At 39.6% G+C, this 24,579-nt stretch overlaps 1 protein-coding gene across 4 annotated transcripts in view; it reads right to left on the minus strand.

The window, feature by feature from the left end:
* Positions 1-18,578, minus strand: part of GULP1 (GULP PTB domain containing engulfment adaptor 1) — a 145,668-nt gene extending 127,090 nt beyond the window's left edge. For 2 of the 4 annotated variants that reach the window (XM_059853461.1, XM_059853462.1), the window contains exon 1: positions 18,451-18,578. The gene's annotated coding sequence lies outside the window, so the exon portion shown is untranslated. The remainder of the gene's footprint in view (positions 1-18,450) is intronic. The other 2 variants (XM_059853464.1, XM_059853463.1) reach the window with 2 other exon arrangements.
* Positions 18,579-24,579: the final 6,001 nt, after the last annotated feature.

A 24,579-nucleotide genomic window follows, 5' to 3' on the forward strand; every position in this document is an offset into this window, starting at 1 on the left:
AGCCAGTGAAGCCATGCAAAGGCATAACAGTGACAGTTAATTACTTGCTAGTCATGCTTTGGTTTCAGGATGAATGCCACCAGAAATACTTCGTTTATTCTTTTCATAGATATTAGACACTCATTGTTACAATTACAGAATTTAATGTCAACAATTCCAGAAGACTGTTTCTATCTGACAAATACTTGGAAAAAAGCTCATTTTAGTGTCTGCAGCTTGAAGAGATCATTCCACAAACCCCATGCTGTTCAGAGCTTATGTGCAACCGAAAAAGAAGTACGGAATTTGAGAGAAGCCAGATGGCAAAAGTAAAATATTTTGGTGTCAAAACACCCATCACAGCCGAATTCAAACTTATCACATTCTTCACACTTTTGAGACATGAGATCCAGAGACTGGTCAGAAGTGTGCAATCTTTCAACCAATTTTTATGGACAAGGGTCAATGAATTATTTTTTCTTGACAGGAATATGACATTTCAAAGTTTCCTCTCACCACAGAGCCCTCTGTAATTTCAGAGCAGACAAAGAGATTGCATATTTCCTTTGTTCACATAGTCAGGCAATCAAAAAACATTCCAAATAATTTCAGAATTAATAAGACAAGCTTTATGTAAGCATCAGCATAATTTCATTTCTAGACTCACTTATGCTTAAAGAGCTCTAACACTTGAATATGCTTAATATGAAATGTTAAACATTTACATCCCAGCTGACAATGACCTTGAGTTAAATTAGGAGGGAACAACAGAACAGTTGATGTTTTCACAAGCATGGGCTAGGACTGGATATGCTAGCAAACACAAGTGGCTGGATCATTACTGGGCCATAATTAATGGCCACTGCCATACACTGTGCTCCAAACACTGCCTGTCATCAATATCTATTAGCAGAAGGCTGCAATATAAACATTTATAAAGCAGACACAATACACCAGCTAAACCACTAATGCATGTAATTGCTAACACAGAGCCATATGCTGAAAATTCATCTCCTTTTACATGTAACTTTTACAACCTAGGCAAATCAGACAACTGTCTAGCCCACAGTCTTCCAAAATTGCTTACTGAATAGAAAACTGTAATCAGCTGCCAGTTCAATTGTTTTTACAACATTCTACATAAAACAAATGAGGTCTGTTGCCCTGACTTGTGAAAGAGTTCCAATAAATGCCAATTGCAAGAGCAATTAGGGGATCAAATCTGACATCACAGGTTCCTCTGTAAGATATTAGCTCAATGACTTTTTATGAGCTAATTAGTCATGGACTCTGAACAAGAAACAGATGATCCAAAAACAATGATTCTGCAAAAGTGTGTGTTGTCAAACCCCATGAGGGCAATAACCCCAGCTTTCCAGTAGGAATTATATCTGTGACTGTCAATTCCTTCAACTATATTAACAATAACAATCTAAATTATGAACAAGAACACATGAAGTATTCCAAGCACAATCACCTTCTGTAAAGTTCCTAAAAAAATTCCTAGATTTACCAATATTTCCTTTGTCAGAAGCCAGGCTGTTAATCAAATATGAGAAAAATCTGCAGGGATTGCACAACAGGAAGAAAGAAGGAATTCCCCCATAATATAGTGAACTTGCCTCTTCCTCAAGGAACAGAGGGCATGGCAGGAAGGGGGTGCTTCAGTTGAAAATTCCTGTCACAAAGAGGCAAGCCTGGCGGCCAGCACAATCCAGGAGAAGAAAAGTAGTTTGATTTTCTGAAAGCTGAAGTCCTCTGTTGTAAAATGGCAAAATGATGATAATTAGGATTCCCTTACATGTAACCATAATGACAGTATGTGATTATGCAATGACACTTTCTGTAGGCAATTGCCTTGTTCAGTCCACAAAACAGATGCAGATTACCAAATGAGCATCTTGTCTGATGGTCCTTTGCAAAGCCTGGTGCATTATTTGCCACAAACCCCTCAAAGTGCAGTCTGAAGCCAGAGGACACCCACAAGAGACAGCTCTCTGGCAGCTCTCACCAGAGCACTTCATGGTCCACAAACCTGAGTGTGTTTAAAAAATTGTGTTGTCTTATTTTACATTCAGCCAGTGTAGCAACCCAGCATAAGAGAATTGAGGTTCCCAATCTGAAATGATCATCAAGCATTTTGCTGTCTCCTCTACTGAGAGGCTTAAACTCAGCTACACTCAAACTGATGTGCTGAAGGTGCTAGTAAAACCTGGCAGAAACTACAGAAACAACCTGCCAAGGAAACATGTGCAAGCCCTCAGGTGTTATTTCCTAAAGAGCTATAAAATGTGGAGTATTTTATGATCAAAGCAGGCTGCCCTTGATTTCAGGTATGATAGTCAGCACTTGTTCAAATCACAGCCAAGAGCTAGGGGCAGGTGTTCCTAACATCAGCAAAAAGTTTCCTACAGGACCTTGACCACTATGAATTAGGAAAAACAGGGTGGGGTTGGGAATCACATTCCCCAGAATTATATTTGACTGGTTAAGTTCTATTTCAGGGTCTGGAGAGGGCAGTAAGTTTTCAAGGAAGAAATTCTGCCTTTCTATGCTATGTAAGGCTAGAAAGAATTTGAGTTTATGTGTGGGAATGCACTGACTTACACATGTACACATCTTTTTGGAAAAAATTGCCACCCCACAGAGATGCCACATCAAACCTTTACGCTACTCCTCACACAGGGGCAACCGAAAGCAAACCAGGCCACACAGACAGAAGTTTTATATCAAGCCACAGCTTTCCTCAACCTAATGTATAGGCATAACCCTTTTTCCTCATTAAAATTACAACCTAGCTGATATGGAAATTAACCTAAAGGCCTTTCTGAACATGCTTTTCCAAATAACTTATGACTAAATTATTCCAGATATCTTACAACACATCAAATATGCAATAACACAAGTGTTAAAAAATCCAATAAAACTCTAGCAGTAACAACAACAGTCAAGAAGCTACAAAAAGATTCTGACCACATTCATGTACTAACAACAGATGCACAGACAGCCAGACAGGGCACCAAGAAATTCAGAAATACACATGAAATAAGCAGAGAGGCAGCAGTGTATGGGTACAGCATGGAAACTGGATATTTCCATGGGCTGCCTTTCAACACTCCATTTGGGACTGATGTCATGAGACCCACGTGACCTCTGAAACCTCACACTGTTTACAGCCCTGCCTCAAACACCCTCACACTCCTGAATTGCCTTAGGGGTGAAGCATGCTGACATGGCTCTGGAGGTAAATACATGGCATTTCTGGAGTGGAGCTCTTCCTGCTTTGTTTAAACCACAAGCTGATGTGTTCAGTTCTGTCTGCACGCTGCAGTGCAAGTTCATAACCACAGGTATGGGACTGGACATTTTTTCTTCATTTAGGAGACTCTTCACAGAGTCACAAAAGTTGTCATTATATGCATATTTATTTTTCCTCACTTCTTTGTTCCTGTTAAGGAATGTGCTGGTAACCATATGATACTGCTGCATTGAGCGTCAGGGTTCAAGAAACACAAATAAACATAAGCACATAAAAAGAAGTACCACATGCACGACTGAAAAATCTAATTTCAGCAGAAGACTTTCGTACAGTGTAACTATTTATTCTCCTACAACCAATTCAAGAAACAATATAAAAACTGAAATTACATTGGCTTTACTACTTCACTAATCAAAATCTTCATTAGACACATCCCATGCACAGCCATCCACATCTACAAAACTACCAACTACTCAGATTTATCTTCACAAAAGCAGCTCCTTAAATGAATCACAATCACCTCAAGAACTGTTAGTCTGCTAATTGAGACTGGACATAGTGGCATACTTGCTAGGCAGCATGGAATGATATTTTTGTTACACCTGGATTAAATAGAATAGGACTGAAAATTCTGGATTTATAAAAACCAAGGTTTCTTTTGGGGGACCAAATGTTTTCAACTGAAGCTTACAAATACAAGTAAAACAGACTTCTTATTATAACTAAGAAACATTTTTAAAGTAACCAGGATCTAGATGATCAAGTATTCAGACAATAAAAAGTAGAAATATTGAAATGTAAGAATAGACATTTTGCATAATTTTTTGACTGTAATATACAGTTCAGCTAGGCAGACTGACTGAAGCTATCTAGAGCCCAAACACTGAATTGTGTGTTCATATAGAATATAATATGCAGAAAGACTTAAGAATATTTTCTGTTTTCAAGCAATAAGTATAAATTCAAGCTGTGTCAACAATATAACCAATGGACTAAACAGATATAGGTGCATGAAGCTTAAAGAAAAAACCTTTACTTCTCTGCCACAAATGTCCCAATTTGCATCATAAAAACATCTAATTTGTTCACTTGTGCAGTTTGGGCCAGGAGCTGTCTTTTAATCCTTGTTTCACCACAAAGAAATCTTCCATCATATTCTTTTCATTTGCAGTCCAGAGTTCTGTACAATCCCATATATTCTCCTTTCACAGGTATCAGCACATTACATGTGCATTTTTGGACTGGAAAAGAAGCAGGACACTGATGACACTATTATTTCAAAGTCCAGGACATCAGGGTTAATGTATTCCATTCACTCATATTGCTTATAAAACAAACAGACCAACAAACTAAAAACCTCCCCCACAACTATGATTATTGCTATGACAGAAGTGACAGATTTTTTTTTTTTAGTTGGATGGTTGTTTCCTTGTTCTACTTGAAAAATGGAGAAAAACCCATTTTGAGCATGTAGACCCTAATAGTTACCATAAATCTCCAAAAAGACTTGCTGAAACTTGAGATATTATCACTTCACATCTTAGTGTCCTGCTTGGTCTTTAGATCAGCAGTGTATTTCAGCTAAAATTATACACAGCGTTTTCTTCAGGACATTTGTATTTCTCATCACAGAAGAGAACAATAATAGGAAAAGCCTCCTTTGTAAAACGTATTAAGCATCAAAAAAAAAGAAAAAAAAAATCACAAGAGGCTAAAAATGTCCCATCCATGAGATCATCACAATGCAGCAGATGAAAGGAAAACCATTTTGAACAGGACTCATCTTTCCATCCAGAGGAGAACACCGGCTCATATTTAAACCCAGGAGGTCTTGGTACATCTCAATCACCTATCATGTACATGAGAAATGGAAATCTGAGTTTGTGGAGAGGCACAAAGTGGTCAGAGGAAGAGAGTGAAAAACCATAGGGATGGAAATTGCATCCTCGTTGTTTGAGTCACACCTATTCCTTGTTTTCTCCTGAGCAATTCCAGGAATCAGGCACAAAGAACAAATGTGGAGATATTCTTTCAGACTTCCAATTCTTGCTTTCATCAATTAGGTTATCACTAACTTCTGTTTATGAACTGGGAGATGCAGATGGACATGCACGTTCAGTTTCCAAGATGTGGTGGAGAATTAGAGTTATAAAAGGAATAATGGAGAATATAAAGAAAAAAAAGCAGCTAAAACAGCTAACTGAAAAACACATGAAAGCAAAATTTAATGTTTTAAAAATTTATCCAATTGAAATGAATCATAAGAAGAAAATAAATCCTTGCAAGCATGGACAAAATTAACAAAAATCAAAGAAAAAGCAGAAGAATTACTGTATAGAAAAGGTACCAATCAAACAAGCACAGCTGATGAAGCAACCCAGTAAACAACAAGATCCTAAAATTCTTTCATGTAGTAATAGTAACCTTCAAAGCCTCAAGATGGACATTACTACATAGCTGCTTGCAAGGGGAAAACAGAGGCAGCACACAAGATTTCCTCCTTTAGTTTTTGGTTTTATTTCAGAGCACCAAACATGCCAAGCCATAACCCCCCCCAAAAATAAATACAAAAAAAAACCCTGGCGAGTCTGAATCTTGTGCAGTTAGAGGAAGAGGTTAGAATATTGCTGAACCAAAAATATTGAAATGACATCTGAACACAACCAAACTATGCAGCTTTAAAGATGTCCAGATTTGTGAAGGAATATTTGTAAGAAAACTTGGCTGCAGATCCTGGGAGCATATGGAATGCATAGAGGCCACCTACAGCAAACTGAGAATTCCATAGAAAAACAGGTAAGCTATTTGATTGATAGCCCACTGCCAAAAAATCTGGAACACTGAAGACACATGGAAAAAACAAGGAAATTTATGTATACTGTACATATATTGGATGTGACATGCTAATTCTGCTGAAGCACAACTGAGTAAAAGACTGTCTACTGAAAAAACAGACTGAAGAGGGCTAAAGCAAAAGTTTCAAGAAAACAGAATGTGCTAAAATGTGATAAAAATAGAAGATAAATAACAGAAGGCTGAACTGCATGAGTATGATAAATAATTCACAATAAAATTCACAATGTTATGCACCTATAAGGCCCCTCCAAAACAAAGTGCTGGAAAGGTTGCATCCATTATGATAGAGCTTAATGGACTAATCTTCATGACCAAGAAAAAAACCAACTTTTTATCAGAGGCTTTATTACAGGTAATTGCCACTAAAACTCAGCACATTTGAGTGATGAGCAAGAATTCACTGTTTCAACCACACTGTACTCCAGTCAGCTGCATGTCTCCTACAGGGTCAGTGACATCAATCTCTCATTTCAAACAATTCATCAGATTTTGTGAAATGCATGAAAATTTTATTGGAGGACTCCAACAAGATCCAAAATCATTGCCAGAGAGAGAGGCAAAAGGAAAAATGGGACTACTCTGCTGCAGCCCAATTCCACTATAGACGAGCTCAAAAAAACACAGTTTAAAAGGTCTGTCTTCTTTTTCAAGATCAGTCCCTTGAACACCTGAATCCTCCTCTCTTCCAGCACCAGCAACACCATAAACACTGAAAAAAGAAGATCTGCCAAAAGGCAATTAAGTTCTGGCAGGTTGTTCCATGCTATGATAAACCTTACAAAAGTGGAGATTCAAAGGAAAAATTCTATCTTTAGCAATATCATATTTTAAATGGGGGTGAGCAGGGGGCAACAGCCACTGGACAGGACAGAGCCACCACATTGTTTGCTGCAACTTCTGTTTCTTTTCTGTTATTAGTTAATAGATAAAGTCTATTCTGGTGCATTCAAAAGTCAATACATTGCTCATTTTTAAAGAGAGGTGAGAACCAAGAAAAAAGCTTTTCTGTTTGTTTTGTTTTGTTCTGGTTGAGCTCAGCAGGAAAACAAAAGAAACCTTCCTAATACACACATGTAGGAACCTGGATTCAAGACAAAGGTAAATAAACTGGATACAGTAACAAGGTTTCTACTTTTCTGCACTATAGTACTGTTCATCCTCATTTATTGAAGTGGGGTGCCCTGCACAAAAGTGAAGGCCAGATAGAGACTATGTCCCTGAGGATAAATCTGTTCTGGTTGTGTCAGCAAGAGCTACACTGCAAGCACCGAGGAAACCAGTGTATGACAAACCAGTGCCTGGGTTTTATGTCTGTTAGGAAAAGCATCTGTGTTGTATTTTACTCTGTTGCTCCACAGTCAGACTGAACATGTCTAAATTAATTTACTTCTCCCACTTCCCAGCTCTTGGTCATACTTGATCCAGTTCCCATACCAAAAATACCTGAGCCACTACCCAAAGAAAGGTGCACTAGACAGTAAAAGGATTGCAGCATATGGAGAAGTGCTTCAACCACCATCTCAGGAGCATCATTTCACTCTAAATGACTTCATTGTCCCCACAACTGCGGGGTGAACATCTTGACACCTCAAGAAGTCACATAGACATGAGCAGGGTTCTTGCACACAAGACAGAACTAATGACCATAAAATTTCCATCATTCACAAAGGAATTTTTCACATTTCAGCTCTCACACTAGCCAGTTCTTTGCCACAAGAACTGGCAAATATCCACATGCCAGGGCAGACTCAAATACTTGACTCATTTCCAGATAAGCGACAAGATAGGAGCGAGCAGAGAACATTCTCCCCACCCTTCACACTTCCACAGTGTCTGAGGCTCAGAGTTATTAAGTTCCTTTTTCCAGACATGCTACAAATGTATTTGAGCTGCAACATCTCTTTGAAGATCTTACCTTGTAAAATGTTCCCAGGTATATTGTGAAACACAAATTTCAGAAATATGTCAAGATACATCAAGATTCTGCCAAGTTTGTCAGCTAAGAAGAAATACGCTTGATTCTACCTTAGACAAACACAATTCTACCTTAGACAAACACTGCCTGGGACTTATATTTGTGTCACGTTTTCCAAATAGCCGCTGAAATAATACACAACTGAAAACTGCTGTCTGGGGGGAAAAGAAGTATTTAGACCATAAACAAACAGGATCAAATTACCCAGAAGTACACATGCCTTGCAGCAAGCACAAGAAACACAACAGCAAATAACACACATAAATATTCTTCAAAAGCATCTGGCAAAATTCACCATAATGAATTCAAAATATTCAAGCAATTATTTCCAGCCAACCACTTATTTCCTTCAGAACTGAGATCCTTAGCATTTTATTATTTTCTTTACTGTCAGGGCATATTTCTTCAGTAGTTTGACTTTTTTTTTCTCCCCTACCATTTGGCTAGGCAACTAAGTAATTTATTCAGTAACTTCCAGACGACCTCGCAAATGAAATTGATTTGGATTAAATAGCAACAGATTATTTTAGTGGTTAAGCAGTCACAGCTATGCCAGCAAAATAACACATCTCAAGTATATTCCACTAATCCTATCAAGTATGCTTTTACTTATCTTTCACTAAACATCTATTTTATGGTCCGTTTCTTCATACCTTCTAATCACAGCTCAGTTTCAATGTCAAAAAACCTGAAATCCCAAAGTGAAAATCACACAGAATCACAACAAAGATAATTTTCCAAGTAAGAGGTACATAAGGGACTGCTGTGGAATTACTGGTGTTTACAACTATAAGCAAACTTACTGTTTTCCATCCTTTACAGGACAGATTTGTTACAGTTGAAAGCTCTCCTTTCAGGGCCTTTTAGAGAAGCACATATATCCCACAGATATGCCATAACCCATGAAGCCATCTCAGCAAGGCACAACACAACTGTTCTCCTGGGGTTTTCTGAGAGTACAAGGGCAAGAGGAGGAAAGGGATGTGGAAAAAGGAAGGAAAAGGTGTGCATGCAAGAGAGGGAAACTATACCTCTAATTTAGAGCTGAAAGGACTTAAACTCATCTAAACCAGAAATCTTTTCCATTCCCCACCTTTTGCTTGCTCAGATTTTGTTTATTTTTCTGACTCATTACTCAAAAATTTCCTAGATCCTAATCAAGTCTAACAATGCTTCAGAGGAAACACAACTCCAAAATGGGAAGGGGGAGAAAGTCTTATTTAGGAATTCTTCATAAGCCATTAAGTTATAAAAACTCAGGATATCCTCCAGGAATGGTAAAAAAAATGCTAAATAATAAAGTATAATATCTTTAAGTCATCAAAACATGACTTGGCTCTGAATTCTGGATGTCAAGAGCTTAGATGGTGACTGTTCATTCTTATATTGCACTTCTGTTTGAAGTACCCCAGATTCTTCCAGGAGTGGAGTTTGAAATGAATTTAAGACTCAAACCAAAAGTATCACAGATGAGGAAATCCTGAAACATATCAGTGGATCAGTGGTCAGCAAAGATATCTGGACACACAAAGTATATGAATCACACAAAGTCTCCCCAAAAAGCCTGTTGTGACAGAGCCTCCAGAAGAAGCATCCTTCTACTCCATTTTAAATGATCACCTTGGCTGACACCAGGCTACACAAGATGTACTTCATCAAAAGCCTCATCCATGAGCACTTGAAAATTATTCACTTTACCCACACAATGCCACCTCTCATTTTTATTAGCTCTACATAATTTTCTTATCTGGCTTCAAATAAAATACACAAGCAAATGATGTTGCATCTATTTTTATAGTGATTACATAGAGTGATTTTTCCATCATGGAGATTTAAAAATAAAGACTATGTTGTTGTTTTATTTATGAAATTTGAGAATTTAAAAGACAAAACAGACTAATATGAGAATAAAATTCAGATAAAGATATTTTGTAAATGCATTCTAGTTCAACAAAATAACATTTGCTCCTAAGATATCCTTTATCCTATTATATTCAGCCTTGGGAAAACTAGTCGAAGACTGCAAACTTTTCACTAAAGCATGTCAGTCTTTTATGAGTCTGAGGCTGGGTTTAGAATGTAAGGTGCAAACTGTACATTTTGAAAACAGAGAAGACTGAAAGCTATCAGTTATACAAGAAACAAGTTAAGTATGTGTATTAGCATGTACATGCTAGGCTTGCCATCTAATACTAAATGCCCATGCAGGATAATCTTATTTCTTAATAATCTATTTTAATTAGATAGCTACATGAAACTGGGTGTCATGGCAGCATATTATTGCTAAGTAGTCACACCCTGTCCTTCTCCTCCTCAGAAAACACAACAAGAGAAGCGAAAATCTAAGCAGAGTGACAACTTTACATCTACTGCTGTGGATAATAAACCAGCATTTCCACTTTTGTGCAAGACTGGAGAAATGAACACCATACAGAACACCAGGCATTAAAGCAGTTCCTCAGAAGTACAGCACACTGTCCTTGCCTACCGTGACACAAATCCTCCTTCCTCGCAGCAGCGCTGTCACTTGTGCACTTAAATCATTTTTGCCTTGCCAATCAGTACCAAAGCCAAGCAAACACCTGCTTGTTTCTAAGAGAAATAATCAGCAGTGCTGTCAACTGCACTTCAGTTTCCTGACAGATCACTGCAACACCCATGTAGGCTCTGCTTGCTCTGAGGTTTCCACACTGGCAGATTTGCAGAGGCCACCAGCTATCTCATACCACCCCAGTCAAAACCAGTGAAAAAAAGCACCTCATATCTGTACTGACAGCTAGGACTATCACCCATGCAAGCACATCAGTCAGTGTGGCATGGCTGAAAGGCCAGATAATGATTTGGGTTCGGGAATTACTCTTCATATCAGAGAAAATTACTAATACAAAACCAGTCTAACAGCATAATATCTGCATTCAATATCCTCATCCATAAAACACAGGGGTTGGAACCAAGACCTCTGGGAGATGTACTTAATTTTGAAAGAGAAAACAATACACAGCTCATATGCTCTTTTAGATTATCACATTTGCTGTTAATGGCAGAGTGCTTGTGACAAACACATGGGATTGCCAGTCAGTATGGCCAGGTTAAATCACAGCTTGCAGATTCCCCTGTCTTTTAGGGCAGAAGCAATAGGCCCTGAGAGAACTTAGCCTGGGAACTAAAGTTCGCAAGTGCCCTCTCCAAGACTGGCTGGTTTCTTAGGTACAACTTCAAATTCATGGGGACTAAACCAGAAACAGAGCTCCCCTCACAGAATGGGATGGGAGGGAAGAATCATTTTTACAAACTGGAACACTTCTAGGTGAGTTCTTTTGGTCTCCAAAGAAACCTAATATGCTTTTAAAAGAATAAAAAGTAGAATTAGCAGTGGAGAGCCCCACTGAAGTAGAAGAACCACAAGCAATTTAACAAGAATTTTAACCACTAGCACACTAACAGTTTCAAATGGCTGTGTAAGAAAATGTTACTGTGCATGTCCCTTTCCCAGACCCAGGCATTGGCCCCTCTCCTACCTTACCTCCCCACAAAGACAAACCAACCCCTCACCAAGAAAAACCAGCTACAAACTCTGATTTACAAGAAAATGTATGAAGCACTGCATTGGGAGCTTCACATGAGCTGTTTCATCCAGTCAGGTGAAACCTGGAGAGTCTCTCTTTCAAGAATATGAGCATTACTCACACTGGCATACCTGTTCAGCAGTGTTGACATACTGCATCTCACACCATAAAACACAGCAAAAGCAAACAATTAAGTGCAATTACTACATGGCACAGAAAGATTAGGGAATTAGTAACTGCTCCAGCTGCCCAACTTGTTGGAAAAGTATTTCTTCCATCCTAAGCCCATTTGCACAACATGATAAATTGAATATTAATACAACATGTAACTCACAAAATTAGTAATGCAATTTTTAGGCCGCTGGAATCAAGAAGAAGACTGTCCTTATCTCAGACATTAAAGACCTTTGTGTTTACAAATCCACAGTAGGCTCTACTTTCGAGCTTACACATGTGAAACAGATTAAGAGGCACCACAGTGGGGGTTAATGTCTCAAACTTTCTGCTGGCTCCATCGTCAGTCCCCTGCTGCTATTTTCTATCCCAAGTAAAGATTCAGCATCATTTACCATATACACTTCACCTCTCACTTTTGCTTTAACAAGTCTCCACACATTAATCTTAACTACAGTTACTGTAAAGCAGGTATGACTTGGGCATATGACACCCTGCAGCATGAAATCACCTTTAGCTTTGATCCCAAGTGTCCTCTGCTTTGGAAATGATGGTTCTGCCCCTTTATCAATCAGGAAGCAGAAAAGTGAGAAAAGCTATCAGCTGCAATATTCAGCAGTGGGGCAAGCCTCACAAGAGACTTTTTCTTGAAGACCCAAGTCCTAAAATTTGGAGTTTGTGTGAAAAATAAATTGTTTTCAATACAAAATGAAGTTCAGGTCTACATACCTGTGTAAAGAAAAAGCTTTAAAGAAGGAAAACAATACTAAATGTTCACAAGGAGCCTGTAGTATTTTAAATCTCATTATTTTTAATATTTTGTTTTTTAGGGAACCTGACTCATGATCTTTGAATGCACTCAGCTGCCAACACAGCGTGTAGGAAGAAGGCATTATAGACTGCACATATCTGCACAGCAAGGCATTTGGAAGGATGGCCTGGACAGACATTAAAAAAATAGGTTTGAGGACACAAGAAACTTTCTTAAACAACTCCTAATGTAACTGGCATGCAAAGATGATTGCTGTTCCAAACAACATTTTGAGATGTGACTGCAGGAAAAATAATCTATTTTACTGGGAACACAGTCCTTTATCTAGGCTCATTACCTCACTTCAGTGATACATTCCAGAAGATTTCACAATAGATTAAGAAGAAAATGCTGCAGTTTCAAGAGACACCTTCTGTAAAAGATGTGCAAACACAGACACAAACCCTAAAAAAAAAACTCCCAATCTGACAAAAGAGAAAACATATTAATTAATATCAGGAGTACCTTTGTGTGCAGGAAAGCCAATAATTATACTTTAGCAGACATAAATTACTAGCACAGAAGAGACTTGCCAAAACTGAGCAGACCCAGTCTGCAGCTGGGAAGAAACCAGCACTCTGCTGGGACCCCTGCCACAAGGAGAGTTTCAAGACCCGGGGGAGAATGAGCAATCACCTCCCTTTCAGATATCTTTCTCCACAGCAGGAGCAACCTCATCCCAGCTTTTTGACTAGTGGAAAACAATTTTGATTTTGCCTAGACTGCTGAGATCTCTGAAAAAGCCTTTAAGGGCTACAGGGATTTAGAGTAGATCACCTGGAAAGTTTAAGCACAATGTGATAGGACATCCGCATGTAATAGAAGAAAAATGGAAACAGAAGAGAATATTAAATGTCACAACAGGTACTATGTCAGAATCCTGATTTGCACACTGTGGTACTGCTTTTGGTCAGAATTTTCCCCATTAAAACTAAGGGGATGGAGAGAGCAGAGGAAGAATTGAAAAAAAGAAATCACATTAAAGAACTTAAAATATTCCAGAGAACTCCACAGTCGGGAAAAAACAATTCCATTCTATCTGAAAGTAAGGAGGAATTTACATGCAGTTTTACAGCTTTCATGTTATTTTGGGAATTATGAGAGGATGGAAGATATAAGGCTTCTGTATCCATATCTATTTCCAAGTACTGGAGTACCCACATAGCCTTCTCCACAAAGCAATAAAGAAAGCTAGAAACAGCCATCACACACTTTTGAGTGGCAAAGGATTTGCCTAATAATTTCCAAATTTTTCAACATAGAAATGTTATTTACTTGCATTCCTCAGGATATCTGTACAGCACAGGAATAACCAGAATTTCCACAGATTATAGTTCAAATTTCTGGTGACCAAAAAAACCCCCACTTTAACTCTTTCAACAGAGCCAGCTGCAGTCTCTAGCCAGTGCATTATTAAGAGAATTGTTTACCAATTTACACTTGTGAACACCATTGCAAGGCAGGGGTGTTGATCAGGTATTGCTGACAGAATACACAGAAAAACATTTGGCTGCACAGATGTTGCTGAATCTTTATAACTCCAAGTGATATAGTAAATGGAGAAAACACAGCTCAGTTCTCATAAAACCAGAATATTCAAGCTTAGGGTGCAACATTAAATAAATGCAATAGTAATCAAGTGATTATATACTAATAAGATGAATATGTCACACTCTGGAATTAAAATGACAATTTTTAACGGCTGCCCTTCAAAACAGAAAAAAATATTGCAGAAGTTAAAAAAATCCAGTGTCTTAATCAAAGAGGCTTTCTAGTGCTTTTTGCCAAATCATCAAGCAGTCTGTGTGAAACTGTAGGTGTTACAGCCTGAGTTCTGCTTCTTGCTTCAGTGAAAACTACTTAGATGGCTCTCAGAAACCCAGGTGTTGTCTGATCTACAAATACGTTTGTTTTCTTCAAGCTACAAAATTCTACATTCTCTCTGTCTTTGCTGCTATGTAATTACACATCAGAAATGTAAGTCACCTCAGCCTGATGAACAATCATATTTCAATTCAGAGTGCCCTCTTAGCCTGGTGATAAAAACATCTTCTCAAACTGGCCGAAGAGAGGAGGAATGGAAGTGGAAATTCATGATGTGTTTTCAGCTGGATAAATTCTCTATTGGGATCCTGGATAAAATCTGTGGTAACATCACTTTGGACTCTTGATGCTCAGTTTAGTGTAACAAACGTTCTCTAAAACCATACGGCAAGGGGGTCCTTATGGGAGGACTGTCTGCTCATTACGTGCAGTGGAGCTGCAGCCTAGATTAGAAATGCATTTTAAGTGCATTAAAATGCTTGATAAAACACATTTTTAAGACTTAAGAGCTACTACTGACAATCCCCAGAGTCTTTGTAGTGCCCCTGGGCAGACAGAGTGGCACAGGCAAGGTCCACAGCTACATATCTGAGACTGAAAGGATGGGCAGTGATGACACTACTGTCCTCAGGGGACAGACCACAAAATACAGATCATTAAATAAGCCTACCTCCTTCCTCCTCCCAGCCCTAACCAGCACAGGCTGTGACTGTAAACCCAGATCAAGGCTATACATTCAGTGGCAGTAGTTGGCCATCCCACAACAACAAAGCCACAGAACTACTTGATGAAGCATTTAAGTCACAAGGAATGTTCAGGGGAGCACGGACAGTGAGGTAGCAAAGCTATCTGCATGAACAAAGCCAACATTCTGATCTCAGGGATTTGGGAGATACTAGGAAGGAAATTACTTCCAAAGGTATTCACATATATGTCTGCATGCATAGATACGTTCTGCAGGTAAGAGAACTAAAAAGAACATTGTTAGGTAGCTATGCAGAGGCACTGTGTGCTCTAACAGGGCCAGTATTGTTTGCTCTTTTCTGGATTACAACCTGAGTCTCTAAAGGAGCTTATCCCTTCAAAAATCAGATTACAGTAAGGCAAAAAAAGGCAACGGGGAAAATGGTTTTTTCTGCCTAATTAGCATATTCTTGTGCAACAACTCTATGAAGTCATGAACTAATGATCTTTTTGCCCTGTCTCAAGAGCTGATGTACCTGGAACACAGACTCAACTTCTGCCATGCATTCCACCATTAATAATACCTGAAAAGTCTGAGGGACCTGCAGTTCCTTTGAACAGAACCGGGTGGACTTTTCAGGTCTCAGTGTTTTATTTGTTCTCTTGAAAAAAAAAAAAAAGACAGAATTAGAATCCTGACAAAAGCCATACTAGGTATGACCAAAATTTAGCAATATGGTAGTTTCTCCCTCTGTTCTCTTTCAAGATATATGTTCCCCAGTTCAAGCTGAAGCTGCCCTTTAATTAATTCAGCTGGTAGTTCTAATTATGTTCTTATGACATGTTCAAGCATTACACTCTTGAAGGATTATCTCAAGAGGAAAAACTAATTCCATAATTGTAATACAAATTCCAGTTTATTGTATTAGATGTCTCAAGTGCTTCATGCAAGTCTCCTGACTATGCCTTTTAGAGCATCCAGCAATGTTTACAAACATTGTACACTACTAACAATGTTTACAAACTGCTACTGAGCCATGAAATTTAACTTAGCCTACATGCAATAGACCAGCAAATTAAAATGAGCTTGCGAAGGAAATTCTGAAATGGCACATCAGGTAAGTGTTTTGCAGAACAGTAGATGCACGATCTTTGAACTCTAGAAAAACCCTCAAAAAGGTTACAAAGTTACCTCCCAAAACTAAGGAGGCAGTACAAACCAGTAGTTTGTAACATCCCCTCTTGTTTTTCACTTCTGTTAACTACATCTTCCTCCTTGCTGGTCCTCCAGTAGCGGGGGATTTCCTATGAGATTTAAAATGCTTTCACAGAACATTGTATCACAGTTCACTGTTGCAATAACTTTAATTTCTGTACTCATCACTCACAAGACACACCCAATCACGTCATCCTAACTTCTCAGGCAACCAGAGATGTATTTGCTTCTGCTTATTTCCAGCCCCCTTTTGTTGATATTCCTCCCACTGTAGCTCTGCTGAAAGTATAACCCAAAGTTCTCCCTCGCACATTTCAGCACTGTGCCCTAACACCAGGCTTTTAATCCCTAAATCACTCTCTTTATCCAAGCCATTCATGTAAACATACACCTTTAATAATATCTATAATTACTAACGCATTCACACACTTAAAATGCATCCCAGAAAAGTGTATGTATAATATGTATGTATAATAATCATGAAATTATTTTTCCCCTTTCTGTTATTTCTTTCTCCAAGTTCAAGTAGATAATCTCCAAATATCTGAAGTTGTACCTGACATACTAGAAATACTACTGATTGACAAATCAACCAAGTAAGTCTACAACTGAAGCAATACTTACTTTTCATTCTGAAATGACCATAAGAATAGAAGCTTGACCTTCAAAAATATATTATTTTCCTTTCTGGTAAATTGTTTTGTCTTATTTTGATTAAGACCCTAAGGGGCTCTGAAGTACTGCTTATCCCTACAACAACTGAAAGGTACCACTCACATTACATGTTCATCTAACATACAGGGGAAGAAAATCATGGAAAATAACTTCTAAAAGGAGAAGTATTCACATAACACACAAATACAGATGCTTATTTATATTTATACTGAATAAACTAAATATATTGCTATTATATTTTACACGAATCTCTGCACATTCAAAGCACCTTCATAATCACCTTCATGTATGCCTTGTTTCCAGTTTATTTGGGGCGGGGGGGGGGGGGGAGGGTAGCATCTTTTTATTTGTGATAACTTCTTTCCATAAAGATGATGTTTTAAGAACTTGGAACTGCAATGGAACTGTAGGAACTGAAAGATGCATGCTATTTAACTTAGAAATCTAATAAGTGTCTCAAGTTCAAAAACAGACCCCAGAAATCTATTTCTTCAGAAGGGAGCCAGTTCCTTTGTATGAAGAATGCAATTAACCTTTACGGTCTTTGATTGACTCTCGGTGCCCCCTAAGAAATGAGAAGGACAGTGAAATTAAATGAACAACATACTTTTACACGTTCCTCTAATTGTCATACAACTTTTAGACCCTCTCAAACTGAGAATTTCTCCCTGAATCTCCCTCCCGACTCCAAGGCAGAGTTGCAATCCTTGCTCAGACTTCTCTCTATCCGCATGATGATCGAGCAAACTCCTCCAGTACTCCACCCTCCCAATACACGCGGAGTTAAAATTATCTCGGTGGTTTGGGTTTGGTTACGAGCCGAAGATCCTCCCTTGTACAACAACTGAGCGCTCAGCAGCCCCAGCGGCGAGCTCGGCTGCCACCCAGCACCGCTGGGCTGCCACGGCGGAGCCTCACGAGGAAAACAAAACCTCCTCTCGCATAAAGGCTTTACTGTACTTACAACGAGAAAAAAAAACCCAACCCCGAATGAAAGGAGGCTCATTATCCGCAGCTACTTGAAATTCAACAAGCCCTGCCCCTGTGTCCGAGACCCCCGGGTCCGTGCGGGCGCCGGGCTGGGAGCAGCCGCTGCCGGCGGCCCCGGAGCGGGGAGCGCAGACCCCGCGGCAGCGGCACCGCCACGCAGGTGAGGCCGGACCCGCGGGAGCGAGGAGCTGCCCCGGCGCCAGTCCCGCTCCGCTCGCCCCGCGAACGCGCCGCGGCACCCGCCCCTGCCAAGTTCCGCGCCGACGGTAGTGCGGGGCGACGGAGCCCGGGGCAGCGCTCGGCCGCGGCGATCAACAGGCGCTCAGACCCCCGTGCCCCCCTCCGTGCCCCGGGGGCTGCCGGCCGCCCCTCTGCGCAGCGGGGCAGGGGCTGCCCCGGCGCGGGGCCCCGCGGTGCCGCCGGGCGCGGAGCGCCGCGTACCTGCCGGGGATGGAGCAGCCCGTCCCGCCGCCTGTCCGCGCCGCTCCCGGCGCCCGCTCCGGCCACGGCCGCCCCGAAAGTTTCCTGACGTCAGCGCGGGCGGGCGGGCGCGGACCCCGCCTGCTGCTGGGCTCGCCGCCGCCGGGCCGGGCCGGGCCGCCGCCGCTGCTCCCGGGCTCCCCCTGTCTCCCGCCGGCACCGCCAGGGCCGGGCAGCACGGCAGCAGCGAGCGGCGGAGAGAAGGCGTGAAGAGTAGGCGGCAGTTGAGAAAGTGAGGAACGCGATTTGGTAACTCTGCACTCGTAAAGCAAGCATCTCCTATGGAACAGATAGTAGACACAGTCGCGCTGGTTGAAGCTGCAATGAATTTTGTCGGGTACAGATGTGCAGCACCGCACTTTGGAGAACGTCTGTGGCATGCACTTCCCATTAATATGTGCTTCAGAAACACCAGAACGGTGTAACACCATATATTTTTATGGCAGTCATGGTATGTGCAAGTTAGGGACAAAGCATTTCGTGTTGAAAGGCAAGGAATTCAGGTCTGCCATGATTTCTTTTATTCCTGGTGGGCTTCCGCCAATAATAGGGCATGCAGAGTCTGTGGAAAGGCAGGAAACTCATCCATTATTCCTCCCTGTTTTTTCTTAACAGCACGTGAAAGATGCCTTTCATTTTGCATTAATCACTAGACAAACCTCGAGAATGGCCATTTAGAGAGCAGAACAAAACATGTCACTGAAATCAAAGCAAAGGCGTTTTGTCTGCAGCAGGTGTATCCTTGTTTTAAAGACAAGATGGAAAACAGTTCAGAGTTGCCATTTATGGTCCAGAGTGGAAAGTTTCACGACAGAAAAGTAGAAGTCGGGAGCAGGCAGCTTTTTAAATCAGTAAGCTCTAGATAATTACATGCAGAAATATGAAATATGCAAAAATTTGATTCATCTGGCTGCCTTTTCCATTCACGATTAAAATAAAAACCAAAACCAATCAAACTCCAAAATAGGTACACAAAACCCAGGTAAATTAGTAGTTTTTCTGCTCCAGACATAAGAAAATGACTGAAATTTTCCATCAGTTTAGTCTCTCAAGTAAAGGAAACAAATACAAACTTTTCACATTGTTTCAGAGTTATTTGTAAACTTTACTAGGGAGCTAACGAGCTAAATTCCAAAACATGAATATAAAATAAATTCTGAGAAAGAAGGGAAATGGAAAACACTTGGGGAAATTGTATGAACTTTAAATTCTAAATAACATCAAATGCAGGAATTGTTTTCGGCTACTGCTTTCATATACTAAACCTTAAATACTTTAGGAGGGGAAAAGAAAACCCAAACAAGAAAAAAATACCCCTACTAAACCTGTCTACAGCAGTTGAAGGAAAATCTGAGCAAAACACATTTCATTCATTCATAGATAATGCACGGGTCACCATCAGAAAGAAACTTTTTTTGACTGTTGTTGTTACTGACAGCTATTCCCTTACACCTTTCTGCAGCATCTGGTTGGAGCTGACAACTGCATTGCATGCATCTCCTCAGCCACTTGTCCCTGTCAAAAACAGTGACAGAGAGGATGGGAAGAGAGATAATCTAGGAATTGTATGAAATCATTGAAGAAAAGTAAAAGTCAGCTGCTGTCCAGAACCTTATTTTTTTAGAGGTTCTCAAATATACAAACACAAATTCATCTAGTACATGTTTCAAACATCGTGATAAAACAATTTAGGCTTCAACTGCTTGTTTTTCATGTTTGTGTTACTGGTTTTTAAAGGAACAAGGCAGTTCATGCAGTGCTTCCTTAGGCAAAATTGCAGTTCATCTCAGTGTCAGGAAGCATCTTCTCTATTTGGCATTCCACAACACACATCTAAAGTTGGTCTGTGGTTCAGATGATAAACAAGTGCTCAGCCTTATTCTGTAAGTGTACCAGTTTTAGTTTGAGTAGACAAGCTCAGCTGTCATCTGCAAAGCAGAGCACACTCCAGACAAAGAGAAAACATTCAGGCTATTGAAATAAATGCTATGAATTTTTCAAAGGTGATGCAGAAAGTAAGAAAAATTAGGGACACTTAAAAATTTTTTTCTGGTGCCATAGCAGATTTTACACCAGAGGAAGCTAAAAATAAGTTATTATGCAGGAATGGGGTTTCTCTACATATTCTGAAGTAAAATATGCTTGATGAAGTCAGGGTATATTTTTTCTAAAATCAAGTTATACCATTTTAAATGCAATAAAATTACATGTATAGAATATATTAGTCAGGAAAGGACATTTTTCAAAATCCCTTCTGCATGTAAAATTTTTTTCTTAAAGAAAGTGAGACATTTTATAACACAAGAGAAAAATACTCAGGACATAGGGAGCTTTCTAGCTCTTCTGTGATATATTTTTTACATAATCTGTACTGAAATGCCTAAATAAAAGGAACATAGAGCAAACCTATTTTCAATTTAAATTTGCTGCATAGTATTTGAAGAAAAAATAAGAAAATGTGACATCTTTCTTCTATGATCAGGGTCTGTTTCCCCATCAACAGCGGTAACCTCGGGGTGGAATGAGGACATTATTTGAGAAGAAAATTAGAGGAAAAATATTTGAACTCTCTCATTAATACCTATTCCTCTTAGTTTTTAATTGGTGTTGTCCATAAAGCAAAAGACTGAGAGCAAAAAGAACCAAATCCTGCCTTGCTCAGTAGTCTAGATCTCCCACAATCCAAGAGGACGAATTCAGGTCATTACCAAGACTATCATACTTGCTATAGAGAAGTTGAGCAAAGGACTGGGCACACAAGAAATGAAAAGAGGATACTCAGAGAAAAAAAAATCTCTCTCAGAAACACATAGAACAGTTTGGGTTGGATAGGACCCTAAAGATCATCCAGTTACTGTCACCTGCCATTAGCAGAGACCTTTCACTATGCCAGGGTGCTCAAAACCCCATCCAGACCAGCCTTGAACACTTCCAGGGCTGCAGTGCCCACAGCTTCTCTGGGCAATCTATTCCAGTGCCTCAGAAGCCTCAGAATTTCCTCCTAGTATCTAATCAACATCTGCCCCTCTCAGCTGGGAGCCCTGTGTTCTATCACTGTGTGCCCCTATGAAATGTGCCTCTCCATTTCAGGCTTGCACCCTGGCTCCTACATGAATGATCTGGTTTTGTTATTCTTCTGAGACTGCAAACATAAGTCTTGTAAACAGATGGTGATGACTGGGTGAAGATCATAGAGGATGAACTAAAGCAATACAATCAGAAGCCTTTTAGACTTGTAACTATGCCAATGTCAAAGGAAAAACACCAATCTCTTGCCACAGCACATGCTGCAGTTGAGACAGCCACAATACACAGAGTACCACAGCACAATTTCAGAAAGCTTCAACCCAAACAGAGTAACATCCTACCACTTCATCAAGCTGCAAGCATCTGCTCTTCTTCTTTAGCCCAACCTTTTATCCCCTCATGTTGATGCATGGCACCTGTGTGCCCTCTGTTCCCTTTGGTTGTTGGTCTCTGCTGTCAGTGCTGCTCACCTGCTGCTCACAGCTGTGCCCACTGGGGATGAGGCTGGGCCCAGCCCTACTCCCAACCACCACAAACTGTGTGCCTATGACCACTTGGACTGATTTGCCAGAAAATAGTTACTAGACAAGACAGAGAGTAAAGAATTGCTCCAATTACAGAACCTGAGAAGTTTCCGCACTCTTCTGGGTCCTGTCTCATCTCATAGGCCAAAAGCTACATGATATTACTCTGCAAGGACGTGAAACAAGAAAGCAAAACAACTCTTGTTCAGTCCTTCTTATGAAGAAACAATACCAGAGAAGCTATTCCCCGTTTTCTATATAACTTCTAGGTCCTTTAATGTTGTTATGGTAGTACAACGTACATCCCCATCTAAAATTTTCCTCACCTTGACAAAAGAACTGTAAATGCCACAATGTAAACAGATATCACAACATTCATCCTAATGACCTTAGACTATACCAACAACAACAGGAAGCCTCTATTTCAGCAAAGAGAAGGACATCATTAGCAGTATGATCATTTTGGGCATCACAGATGGCAAAGGCCAGAAGGACCTGAGTAGCCTGCAAATTATTTGCCTTATCTATAGACTTAACTAAGCGCATAACAAGGCTACTGTTGGTCAGCTCATCAGAGCAGATGCTCATCTCTTTAAGGCAGCTGTGTAGCATCATATTGCCCGAATTTTCACTTTGATTTGGCAATACAAATCAGAAGATATGATATGGAGACAGTTAGGAAAGAGGGAAAACATGAGTAGATGTCTTTTCTAGCTTTATTAACTGGGAATGTAATCATGTTTCAAAGATGTGAAGAGTTATTCACTCAAAACCACACTATTTCTTGTGTTCCTCTTATGTTCCCCTTTATTTAAAAACTCTTGCCAGATATTTGATAGTTTTTCTGCTTGTTATACTGTTACTCTTTTTTTCCCATTTTGTAAAACTTTAAGAGCAGAAAGAACTATTACAATACTTTTATTTGGTAGGTGCCATAGGCTATACAATTTTAACCAGATGTCTTAACTATTGAGTTAAGGCCCCCCCATTCAGGGCCTGAGGAAACCAGTTGTAAATGGATGAGAAAAACAAGCTGCTGACAATGCTGGAGCGCAGGTGGTGGTGACTGATTTACTGTTGCTTGTTGCAAACCTGAGCTGGTTATCACTGTGTAATAACAAGATACATAAAGAAGGTCCTTTATGTCATAGCCACTAGAGTTTTCATCCCAAAGGCTGTCAGACTCTGTATCCCTGAAGCTTTTTCTGGGAGTATGTGACATTAAAACTATTATAGTCACACCTACAAAATATTTCTAAAATAGAAAAGCAGTATTCTATGAAGAACTTCTAGTCACAGACTAATGCTTGTTATAAACCTCCCATCAAAAAGCCAAGAGAAACGAAGGGGCACTTCATTCTAAGGTTTTGAGAAAAGGAAGAAGCAATAGAGAATTTCCATTAAAAACTAAAGGGTAGCATATAGTATTCCTTGCACAGAACAAGAGCAAGAAATACTTATTTTGTTGGGGTTTTTTTCTGAGCCAGTCATCCTTGGAATTGCGGTAGAACATCTACTTCTGAAAACATCTGAATGGTCTAAATTGCTTAGTCTATGACAAAAACCTCGAACATTAAGAAGGCCTAAAAAACTAACTGTGCCACTGGCTTATGACAGAAAGAATCAAAGAATCTCTACACTGCACATGGACCTAAGGTTTTTAAAATATTTGTGGTATTAGGAAAAAATTGCAAATAATTTACTTAAGGGTGTGTAAACCAAAGAAAAATTTCAAGTTCTCTCCCACAAAACTCACAAGGATTTTTCCTGTGGAATTCGAAGAGCACAATATATTAATAAACTATTTGAACAAGAGTAAAACTTTGAAATAGAAAGCCTTTGCTTTCAGGCCTTCTAATTGGCAGAATGTTGGAAGGACATCTGGAAGAATTTCTAAGCTCCTGACATAAACACTACAGCATCTTTCAACAGGTAAAATGCAAAGTGAAATCTTCAAGGTTTAGCAATATAGCTGAGGCAAGGCCTCACAAAAATATAAGTATTATTTGATGCTTTTAATCAAGACCAAATCAGTATTTTATATAGTTGTGTCATAATCTAAACTTCCCTTTCTTTTCTTTGTGTAATACTTCATTTACTGAATGCTTCTTTACTGAAGATTGGATGTAGATGCATATGAAGTTAAAGCTGAGTTTACTCATTCACATTAGACACAAATCACAGCCTTGATGGACAATAGGAGTGCTGCATGCATTCAATATGCACATTAAAAACCCTTGGTTTACTTTCCATGTATAATTGAAAAGTTACAAGAAAATAAATTTGGTAATACTTTTAAAAGGCATGGGGAACTATATGAAAGCTGAAGGCAGCATGGGATTAAAACTGCAACAAAGAACCTAACACTGGAAAAAGAAATAAAATCCTGATACACACCACATCTTGTGATCTGTAGGAAAAAGAATAAACAGCCAGTTAGAACGACCTTGTAGCTGAAAGTTTGGAGTGTCATGAATTATCAGCATTATTTGTGTGCTGCAGAAATGAACCTGTTTCCTTTGTAGTCAGCTGTACCATA

Source organism: Haemorhous mexicanus, chromosome 8 (genome assembly GCF_027477595.1).
Source record: "Haemorhous mexicanus isolate bHaeMex1 chromosome 8, bHaeMex1.pri, whole genome shotgun sequence".
In the NCBI taxonomy this organism is placed as follows: Eukaryota; Metazoa; Chordata; class Aves; order Passeriformes; family Fringillidae; genus Haemorhous; species Haemorhous mexicanus.